The sequence below is a fragment of the Camelus dromedarius genome, chromosome 15 (assembly GCF_036321535.1).
Source record: "Camelus dromedarius isolate mCamDro1 chromosome 15, mCamDro1.pat, whole genome shotgun sequence".
NCBI lineage: Eukaryota > Metazoa > Chordata > Mammalia > Artiodactyla > Camelidae > Camelus > Camelus dromedarius.
Window position 1 is genome coordinate 59,080,680 of NC_087450.1, and position 11,111 is coordinate 59,091,790.

The window sequence follows — 11,111 nt, forward strand, 5'->3', positions numbered from 1 at the left end:
GATCGAATTAACAGGCAAACTATTTGACAAAATGCATTTTGAAAAAATAAAAGCGAGTTTCAGGGCCTGTCACAGCCAATAAATTCACTTAGATGAAAAGCCCTATGTGTAATAAGAATGTCACATTGATGAAATTAAACGATCTTGTCACTTGTAACAAGAAGTAATAGAATTTTTAAAGGGAGTGAGCTCAGATGAAGCTGGTGAGTCACGGTGGCCTTTCACATTTGCAATATTCCTAAGATAATTATTAATTAACACACCAGCAACGATTTTAATGTAACATTATGGTACAGATTTAAACACCCAAATGGAAAATGCTTCTTATTAAGGGTTCTCATCCTTTCTCAAAATTAAAATGCTAAACTAATTAAAACCAAAGGTACTTTAAAAAACAGTTTGCTTCCAAACAGATTTTTCATATATGCCAAGCCAAGTATGAGCCCAGAGCTATTTTTTTTTTGCAATGGAATCAGAAATCTATTAAAAATGGAATTTCTGATAGATGTCCTAACAGCATCCCCTACCTCCTGGGTGGCAATAATGCCACTTAAGGCAGAGTTTGGCACTGGGTTGTATATTTCCTAAAAGCATTAGTCAGCATTTTCTAAAAGGTGAATCTACTTTGCTGAAGACATTTCTGTGAGCTTCCATTGCCCCTTGTGTGAAGTTCGGCTTCCTTGCTTTGACCTAGAAAGCTCTGCGTGATCTGGCCTCTACCTGTGTTTTCTGCCTCATCTCATTTTCTGTTGTTATTGTTGGATTTCAGCCGTCTCAACCTTCTTTGACTTTTTTTGGGAACATGCCAACCTTGTGCTTGCCCCAAAGATTTTATATCTTCAATTCCTTCTAGAATCTTCTTTCCCCAAACATCTCACAGCCCCTCCTTTCTCACCGTCCTGGTTTGAACATCTTGCCGAGATGATTCTAGTCTAGCCTGTCACCCTGTGTTACCCACTTTGGGGAACTTTTCATGCACGACAGTGACTTAATGTCTGTTCCTTCTTTAGCATCTGTCTCTTTCAACTAGAGCCCAAGCTCCAGGAAAGCCAGGTCCTCTTCTGCCTTGTTCAGATCTGGCTCCTGGGCACCTGTAACAGAGCTTGGAGTGAAGGAAGCCTTTTGTGCCATCCATAAATTACAGCAGGAAATGACTAGCTAACAGCTGGCTGGGGAAGTCGCATCGGTTTTAAAGAACTTGCCCGTGTCTCATGGTGAGACCTTGAAGAAACGTAGATAAAAGCGTGTGGGCAGGAAGTGGGAAACATGTATTAATACACTCGGCTAATCTCTGAATCAAAGAGAAAGAAAAAAGAACAGTGACATTGAAATAAAAAGGCTGATAGCAGTGAGGGGCCTGGATCTCAATGTTAAGAAATGGAGGCTGTTGTTTTTTGATGTTTTTTTTGATCTGAACCTCTCTCTTTTTTTAAAGCCCTGATTATTTTTTTTTTCCTTTCTAGGTTTGGAAGTGTTCACGGGATGCTCGTCAAATGTTTATCTGGGAGGCCCGATTTTCTTTCTCTTCTTATCTTCGTAGCTGGTGTTAATTCACACTGATCCACAACTGTGGATCAAAGGCTTGTTTATAACATGACAAGATCGCCCTACTTTGCCCCGCGTCTCTCTTCTTCTGTGTGAAAAGTCACTCTCCCCTTCCCCATCACCTCTGCTCCATCTCCCTTTCTGACCTGGCGGCAGCTGGTCCCCAGAGATGTCTCTGACCACGTGTTAATGGACCTTCCAGTTCCGTGGAAACTGGCTGGTGTTCTGCAGGGACGTTCTTCAGGAAACCTTCTGTCTTAGAAGTTCTGGTGGAATGATCATTTTTTTCCCCATAATTTAGGATTGTGTGAGTGCCTTTTTTCCTGCTCTTTCTGAACTACACTCCCTCACACGCCCTGAAGCCCTGCATTTGTTGCTAATTTATCAGGAAGGTCTGAATCAGGAAGCCTCAGATTTGGCTGTCGCCATGTTAGAAATGGGCCTGACATGCTGAAGGTCCCTCTAGCTGGTGCCTGGTAACGGTTAGTATAAATCAAATAGCTAACGGAGAAAGAAAACTTAGCACAGCAATGATCACTTTCTCCTCGGTCTACAAGATTAATATGGCTCTAATGCAATCTAGAACAATCAATTTTAAATCAGAGACCATCTATATCCATGTATGTATAGACCATAGACGCAACACACGTACTAAGCAGGCAATTCAACAGACACTCGGGGAACGTCTCCGGGTCCCAGATCACGTGGATGAGCCAGCAGTGTCCCCAGCCCAGAGGCCATCCCCTCTGGGCAAGAACACACATTTGTCAGGAAATACTCACCACTTCATTATGGTTCTGACTGTTAAAAAATATAGTTTCTGATTTCAGAACGTTGAGCAACTGCTAGGTGTTCGCAATTTAGAAGAAAATTTTTGTCAAGAGGAAAAATCACCCAGCCAATAGGTCAGAGTAGAACGTTGACTGTCTAAGAAGCCAGAGCGGGGAGTCCCCAGCCTGTCAGTGGGCCCGGGGAAGGACATGGTCCATTGTAGGAAACGAGCATCAGCCAGGTGAGAGAGCCTGGCCTTTGGAATTAGGAAGGGCCATGTTGGAGTCCCTCCCCAACCTCTGCTAGCTCTTCCCCCCTCGTTAGGTTAGTCCCACCAGCTCTCACGATGGCTCCTGCCAACTGGAGGCAGCACCATCCTTGTACTCGTAGGGGAATGACGGAAGGGCACTCAGGTAAAAGGCAGCAGGGCGCCCTGACCTTTGCTCAGGCTGTGGAACCATCACAAACGACCAGTTACTTTCCACGGGGTCCAGTTTGTTTCCAAGCATGCACGTACACCGCCAGCCTTTGGAGGCGCGTCGGCACTGTGCCCGGTCCCAGCCTTCCTCCCTCACCCCCGCGAACACCCTTCACCTGCAGCTCGGTGACCATCTTACCTCTTGGAAGCTTGGGTTAGTGCTGAACCTTTTGGTCTCAATTCCTAGTGACAATGTCTGCACAGTTTAAATTTCTACTTGGTAAGTATGACAACCCTCATAAAAAAAAAACCCTTGGGAATTCCAATTTTTAAGAGTGCAAAGAGGTCCTGAGACCAGAAAGTTTTAACTGTTGATCTGTTAGATCGAGTTTAAGCCCAGCTGGCTACGTGGAGTAGGAATTCTTCCTTCTCCTTCATTTCTTGAGCTATTTAACAAAGCTAACTGGAAATCCACTTTGTGCAATCATTTTCCTGTATTTAGGGGACAAGGCAAAGCCTTCAGGAGCCGCCTGTGAGTTGGTGTGGACGGTCCTCTGTCCCTTAGGAGACTGATGGCTAACGATGCCACTTCACTTTGCAGGGTGGCGTTCAGCTCACAAAGCAGGTCGACGACCCCTCCGTCTTTCCGGGGAGGGTGCGTGGCAGTTGAGGCGGTGACATGGGTGACACACATGAGAGTAACTGCTGTTTCTGCTTTTCTACTTGTGAGGCTCCTTCGTGGTGGCCCTAGGTTAGCAGGCCCTTGCACAGAACACCCAAGGGGTTCCGGCCTGCGAGGCTGACCACTGACCACACTCTCAACAGATAACCATCTCCCGCCCCCTCTGCCTGGAACTAAAACTGTGAGCTCTGAACACCTTTAGGTTCTGCGGTCTTAGGCTGGTAACTGCCTTTCTACACTCTGCTCCTCTCTGAAACCAAGTCTTCCCGTGGTGGACTTTCAAAATAATTGCTTTCCGAGACTGAGTTCTCCTCTTGGCAGGTTCGAGAGGTGGTATGTGCTGTCAGAAAACTTCTCTTTTTACCCCTGGCTGGTGTGGTAACCTCTTTCGTTCTCATGTTGAATGCATGACCCAGTTTTCTTTCCTTTAACTTGGTAGCAAAGGGGAATAGGAACAAAAGAGCATTTTCAATCATTTTATGAAGAAATTCAGGTCTGATGGAAACTTCCTGTTGGTTTAGCCCATGGGAAATTTCGTCTTCTGTTGGTTTGTGCTGGATTTTCCAAATAACTTGCAGGGTTTTAATATTTGCTTCTCTATTCAGTAAGTGACATCGTTTTTTTTAACCCAAAATAGTTGTATGAAAGGACTGGACACAGAAACAGGTATGTTCTTGGAACCAGTTTTTACCTTCCTTCCCACTACAGGATCTTTTTTAGGGAGAATTCTTGTCTGATACATGTATTATTATATTGACTGTATCATTAGAGTAATTTACACATCCCTTCCCATTCTCAGTAAAAAATAATAATAATAATTTGCATTAAGGGTTTGGCAGTTTGCACTTACATCTGTCTTAGAAACTTTTAGTTTCATTTTAATTTGAAACCAGTACCAAAAATATAGTAGACTTTTTAGTGCCTCCTCCAGGCTACCCTTGCTTAAAGCACTTGACTGGTATTAATTCATTCAATCCTCATCAAAACCCTGTGAAGTAGAGTTTATTCGCCTCCATTTGACAGACGCAAAAACTGAGGCATGAGAGGTTGGATGACTTGCCAAGGTCATGCAGCTGGTGCCGGGGTGGGGCAGGGTTTCATTCAGCTGTCTACACCCAGGGCCCACGATCATAACCATAAAGCTCTTCAAAGGATCAGTTTGTGGATTATGTATCACCTAGTAGATCGCTGAGCAGCTGCTGTATCGTGAGGATGGTGGGTCACCCAGAGGATGGCGGGTCACCTAGTAGATCAGGGCTCACCAGCGAACAGGGCCTGGAGGCACACTGGGCGCCTCCAGCCTCCAGGCCAGGATAGTTACTTATTTCCAAGCTCTTTCCCCATCACATGTACTGGGCCCCTCCGCTCCTAGATTTCCTGGAACATTGAGGGTTCCCCCATGATGCGCTGGATGTAGACAAGAGGAGGAAAGGTCTCCAGGGGAAGAACGCTGGGATGCAGGGCTCCCACCTCCCCGCACGGTGTCCTCTGAACAGAGTGCACGCAGGCCCTGCCGATCACTGCTTCTGGAAGAACGCTGGCCCAGAGAGCCCAGTGGGGACTCCTGGTGCCAGGCCCTGAGCTGGCGGCGGGGGACCAGCTCTGACCACTGGCCTTCGTTTTAGGGGCTGGAGGTGGGATTTTCCCTTCCCTTCCCTTCCCTTCCCTTCCCTTCCCTTCCCTTCCCTTCCCTTCCCATCCCTTCCCTTCCCTCCTCAGATCCCCTAACAGTAGAAAAAAGAGAGCACTGCCACTGCGGAACACGTGACATTTTTATTCTGTAAAACATTACACATTTTAAGGTCACAATGAATGTCTTTCGCTGTGTAAACCAGAGCCACGGCCTGGATGGGGGGGTGCCATCCGAAGGCCCCGGGGCTTGGGGGGGCTGCGTAGCTGGGGCCGCCTCTTCCGGTGAAGTCCTCCTGTCTGCACAGATGTTCCGGGTCTGAAGCTCGCAGTTTGTAGCTCGATCTGCTCTTGATGCATCATTTATGGGCCTCCCGATGCCAGGGCTCGTGACGGCCCGCCGGTCCGCTAGCCGAGAGCCTCAGCTGTCTGGGGCGTTTATGACAACTGTGTTGCCACGGCCAAGCGGGCTTTGCACTGTTGCCCAGAGGTTTGCCTCTTCTCGCTCACCGCTGGGTTTATCTCAGTGCATTGCGCTCACTTCTTTTGGATCGGGGACCCTGGTTCCGGTGCAGAAGGGCGACCCCGAGCTGTTCTGAATCCCAATACTGAGCTACAAGGACCAGGGTGCCATGGAAATCGTACTGGGTGTGGACGCTCCGTTATAAGTCAGGTACCATGTCACGTGCTTTTCCTAATGATTTCATTTAATCTGCACCACAGCCCTCTGAAGGGTACAGAACTCTCCTCATTTCTACACATGAGGGAATCGAGGTCGAGCCATGTCAAGCTAGTGTTTAAGTGACAGAGTGAGGATTCACAGAAGCCCAGCCTTGGTGGTGGCACAGGGCACCATCTGGGTCCTGCCCCGATGCTCGGAGGCCAGAGCGAGGACCAGCACACTCTGGACGGCTCTCAGCACCCTGGGGTGCTGGTGCATGAATGAGAACTGGGAATTTGCTGGCAGATTATCAGGACTGAAGTCAAGCTGGAATGTGGGCAGAAGTTCACCTATCTGACCCGCAGCTCTTGGGTCTTCTGGTAACTCTGCATCTGAATCCTTGGCTGGCCGGTGCGGGAGAAGCAGGCCCTCCAGCAACTCATCCCAGGCCTGTAGCAGGTGCTCAGAAATATTTCTTCAACAAACAAGTTAATGAAAAGCAAGACTGGCTGCTGCTGGCTTCTCTCCCAGGCCTGGTGAAAAGTCCTGGGCGATGCAGGGGTGGCCGGGGGCGGAGAGCCCTGGAGGGGCAGAGGAGGGGAGCCCGGGAGGATGCTGCCTCTGGCCACCAGGTGCACATTGTTGCTTCTGGTTCCCTGTCACCTCACTCACCAACCTCTGTGCCCTGTGTTCAGTCCAAGCATCCATTTTCAGACAGAAGAGCCCTTGAGCAAATGACGCAGAGGAAAGGCTGAGAGAGAACTGGGAGTGAGGATGCGGGAACACGTTCAGTCCTCATGGGTCAGTCCCTGAAAGAGGAGGACAGGGGATGTCTGGGCTGCCTTCAGCAAACAGGTGTTTGTTTTCCTTGGGTGCTGGAGAGGAGACTCATCACAGCAAATTTTGGCTTGTTTGAGATGCTAGTGACCACAGTGGAAGTGCTCTCTCTCTTTAGTAATAGAGTAAGTTTCAGGAGCCCGGCGGATCCCCTGGACCCGTCTGGACCCATCTGGCTTTAGGAACTTCTCATCAGAGAGAAGACAAGCGGCCTTCCCCAGGGACCAGATGAAATGAACAGCAGCAAGACCCCAAGGTCGTCAGGATATTGCTGTCTTTTTACAATTTGTATCAGTTAATGAAATGATGGTTTTCAGCATGAAAAAGTGATCCCAAGAGTGTCAGTACTTTCTATCAATTCTTTTTATCCCTTTGACTGAACTAAAGTTTACTTGGAAAAAAGTTCTTCCCCCCGAAACATAAAACCCATGAAAAGTCACCCAAATTTCCCTTTGTGGGACCACGTGAGGCAGGACAAGTCCACTCCACTTCCCTTTCGGGGTCACGGAAAAGCTGCACATCTTTATCGAATTTCTTCAAGTTCTTGCAGACACCTGCCTGGGATCCCTGCAGAAAAGATCCCAGAGCCCTGCCGTTACTGCCCCTACCGCTGCTCAGAGATGTGTTAGTGTGGTACCTAGACTCTTCCCTGCTGGGCAAAAGACTGGGGCTCAGATGGGCTGACTTACCCAAGCCACAGAGCCCGTCCAGGGTTTGGATACGGGACTTCCCAGAGCCACCCCACAAGGTAGGGTCCGTCCTTTGCCTACCTAGGTCATTAGCTTTTCAGCATCAAGCAGCAGTCCCCCAGCAGAGCCCCCGACCCCGGCCCTGATCTGGGCGCTGGTGCGTGGATGGCACAGGGGCTGCCCCGGCCTGGGGTGCTTGCAGGTGGGAGCAGGGCCGTGACCTTTGCTGGGATGTTGGCTTGGCTGTCCCCTTTGCCTGCCTCCTCGCACGTAGTCTCTCTGTGGTCAGCAGCGGCCCCGAGGTCCGGCCAGCACCCGGGCCAGCGGGAAGGGCAGTGAGAGCAGCCAGGCTGTGTTAACACACCTGTGTTTTCCTCCCAGCTGTTGGCTTCACAACAGGGCTGCTGTTGGCCATTGTGAAATATTTTCACACCACGCACCCAGCCACCCACTCCCCCTGCTCTGTAACACGTGTTGGCGCTCGCCATCGGGGTTGAACCACTTTATTTTATTTATTTTTATTTAAAAAGGGACACCAGGATCTTTATGTCTGGGACGGAGCCAACCTGGCCCAGTGTTGAGTGCAGAAATATTCCATCTCCCTTCTGTGCCCAGAATTATTTTTGTTTTCTTCGATACACAACCTAGATATGGCTACAGCAAGGAAATCAGTTGATTTTTGAAACCCAAACTCCTTTCCTGTTTATCAGTGTAGGAAAAAAAATTCCACTGTTGTGGATCACGGTGCCAGTTTATCTCTGTGGGTGGTGTTTGATTCATTTTCTGTTTCATCTGCTGTGTGCTTCTAATGTTGTACCAAAGAAAGTAGCCATCATAGCTTTAAGCCAAGATTAGTGGATGGATATTATTATTAGGACTGATACTAACCCCTGACACAGGAGGGCCTGGGAATACAAGGCACGTGGTCCTGGCATCCACCCAGCGTGGTCACTTAGGGGGTGAGTGGCCACAGGCAGAGGGTCTGGCCGGCCTCCCCGAGCCCCCTGGGCTTCACTGTAAGGAAGCCGCAGGGACCCCAGGGCATGAGGATGCTCAGTTGCCGCTGGTTGGGGGAGCTCTTCCTGACACTCAGCTGACTGGCTTCTTGTGTGTCCTCTGCCCCTAGAATGCTGTGTTCACGGCTGTGTGGTGCCGACACAGAGCAGACACTCAATGCATATTGCTGGATCAATGAATGAATGCGTGAGTAGGTGAATGAATGCTCTTTGGGAAGACAGCCTTCCTGAAGGGCATTCTTTCCATCGGTCAAGCCAGGCCAATGCTTCAGGACAGATGCGCAGTGGAGGAAAAAGAACTGGCCAGGTCTAGGAGAATTTTGTACCTGCCCACCCTCTGCCTCCTGCCCAACCATGTGTCGTTCCTGTCCCCACTGATGAATGAGGCAATGCAGGGAGGGTCCGCTGGAGTCAGTGTGGAGGCTCCAATCCACGCATCCCAGCTCCTCTGTCACCACTCACACGGGAGACCTGGGCTTCCCTGGACTCAGGGGTGGGCGTGCCACAGTGAGTTTCCCCGAGGACCGTGGCATCGTCTTCTGGACAATGCAGATAATGACGACACTTACACCAGAGGATTGGTGAGCAGATTAAATGAAATCAGGTCAACATCAGGCCCATGATAAGTGCACAGTGAATGTTAATCGTCATCTTGAGCTGCTCAGAACAAGCCTACCCTCTGTGACCAGCCAGCTGTTAAAATATTGAATAATTGTTACTATTTCCTGAGTGTCTTCCATCCACCCAGATGTTGCCCACACTTTTCCTTTAACTCTTTGGCTTTTTGCAGGAGGACCTGGGCAACCAGAGGGCAGATGCCTTGAGCCAAAAGTAGTGCCTGGGCCTGTCTGAGGTCAAAGCCCGTTTTCTTTCCACCACGTGGGTTTGAAGAATGTTTTCATTCTTCCCTTTCTCCCAAGGACACCTGCCCCTGCTTTTGACTACGAAGCTCCTAGAGCTGACCTTTGAAGTGCAAAGAGGGAAGGACAGATGTCAACCACAGAGGGTAGTTGCCACCAGCAGGGGAGGCAGGGCCAGGGGTAGGAAACAGCAGAGAAGCAAGCTCATGGCAGGTGTTATCACGTACAGCAGGCCTTCCCTCGTGGGCTAAGCAAGAAGGGAAAACTGACAAACAGAATTTGGCTTCGTTGGAAGGTGTGAAGAGGATGGCTCTGCTTGGAGACATTTCCACTGAGCACAAGACACGGAAGCCTGGGGGTGGCGGGGGGCTTTCCCGAGGCAGGAGGATGGAGGCGCGTCTCCCCTCTGAGATCACACGTCTGGATGTGTTGGATGGTCCCTGGCAAGTGTGAGCAGCTGAGGGAAGAGGACCTTGAGAGGGTCCGATGGACGTCCGCTGGCTGGTGTGGTTGAGACCCACCGGCCACACTCCACCGAGGGCCCTGTCCTTAAACAGTGGAAGCACAACATTGTTATTTTTTTCTTTTTGAGCTGATGTGGAAAATGACTTCTTTCACCACCTCGGCTGTGTGGTCATCTTGAGTGAGGTTGTGGCCTTCATCGTTGGCTCCTTTGGGGGGAGTGCTGCTTGGGTCCGTCCGGGGCTCAGAAGTGGCAGCCATCCAGGGGGACGTCTGGACGCCCTGACAGCTGTCAGTGCTGCGATGCCCTGTCACAGTTACTGTCCAGGCTGAGCCTGGCCGTGGTCTTCGGTGTAGCGCGGATCCGCCCCAGCTCGTCTCTCAGCCTCTCGGAATGTGCTTCCCCTGCAGGTAGAATAACTAATCTCATGTTTTACCTATTTTTCTAATTTTTTTAAAAACTTCATCGGAGTTGCTTGTTTAAATCACCGTTTCAGTAGCTTACCGAGATTTATGCTTCTTACTGAACCAAGAGAACCAAAAGACACTCTCTGGGCAGCTGCGGATGGGGCTTTAAGGACTGTGGGCTGGGATGACAGAATCTGGGGTGATTTTCAGGTATTACAAAGGGCCTTTAGATTTGCTTCTTAGGGGACATGTGGAAGGTCTTTATCGGCGTAGATGACACTACAGATGCAAGGGAAATGCAGATGAAATTCCCAGTTGTCATTTCCCAGCTTCCTTTTGGCATTTGTGGATTTTCCAAGTGGGGTCAGCTGAGTTCATCAGCAGACAATGCCTCCTTATCATTGATGATCTTCTGTTGCAAGAAGTGTGCTTTTTCTTTTTTTTTTTTGAATTAAAAAAAGTGTACTTTGGTGCAAAGGAGAAATGTTTTGCTAACAGACCTGGATTTGAATTTTGGTTCAGATTTCAGTGACAGTGGGACCCTGGGTGAGTGAATTTCTGAGCTTTGATTTCCTCATCTGTAGGAGGTGGTTACTAAAAGAGGCCTCAAAGTGCTGTACAGATCAGAGGTAATACACAGGGAAAAGGACAGAGTGAGTATTTTCAATTAGTTTATTTTCACCGAGGCAGAACAACTGGTCAGTGGAGAGTGAAGACGAAGTCACAAGATCGTGAAAGCAGGAGGCTGCTCTACGAAAGCTAGCTGCCTCTGTGACTTTACCTTAGAAGGAAGAGTGAAGGGGCGAATTTGGGCGGCATCTGTCAGTGATGGATCAAATCACCCTGATGGCAATAAGCAAGATAACATCCCTGCAGGTCCCTGCCCTGAGGGCTGGGTCTTGGTGCAAAGAGAAGAGGCGCCTGATGAAGTCTGGAGGAGACCGACTCAGTGGCAAGCTGCGTGCTGAGTAGAAGTGACCTCTCAGGGACTCTGGGGGGTACCTGTGTCTTTTCTTCCTGCATCTTCCAACTCAGAGCTGGGCATCACAGATGAAAGCTTCTACTAAGCTGATCGTGTAGCTTTCTGAAACTTCTCCTGGAGTGAGAGTGTGGGGCTGGGAGGAGAGAGCGAT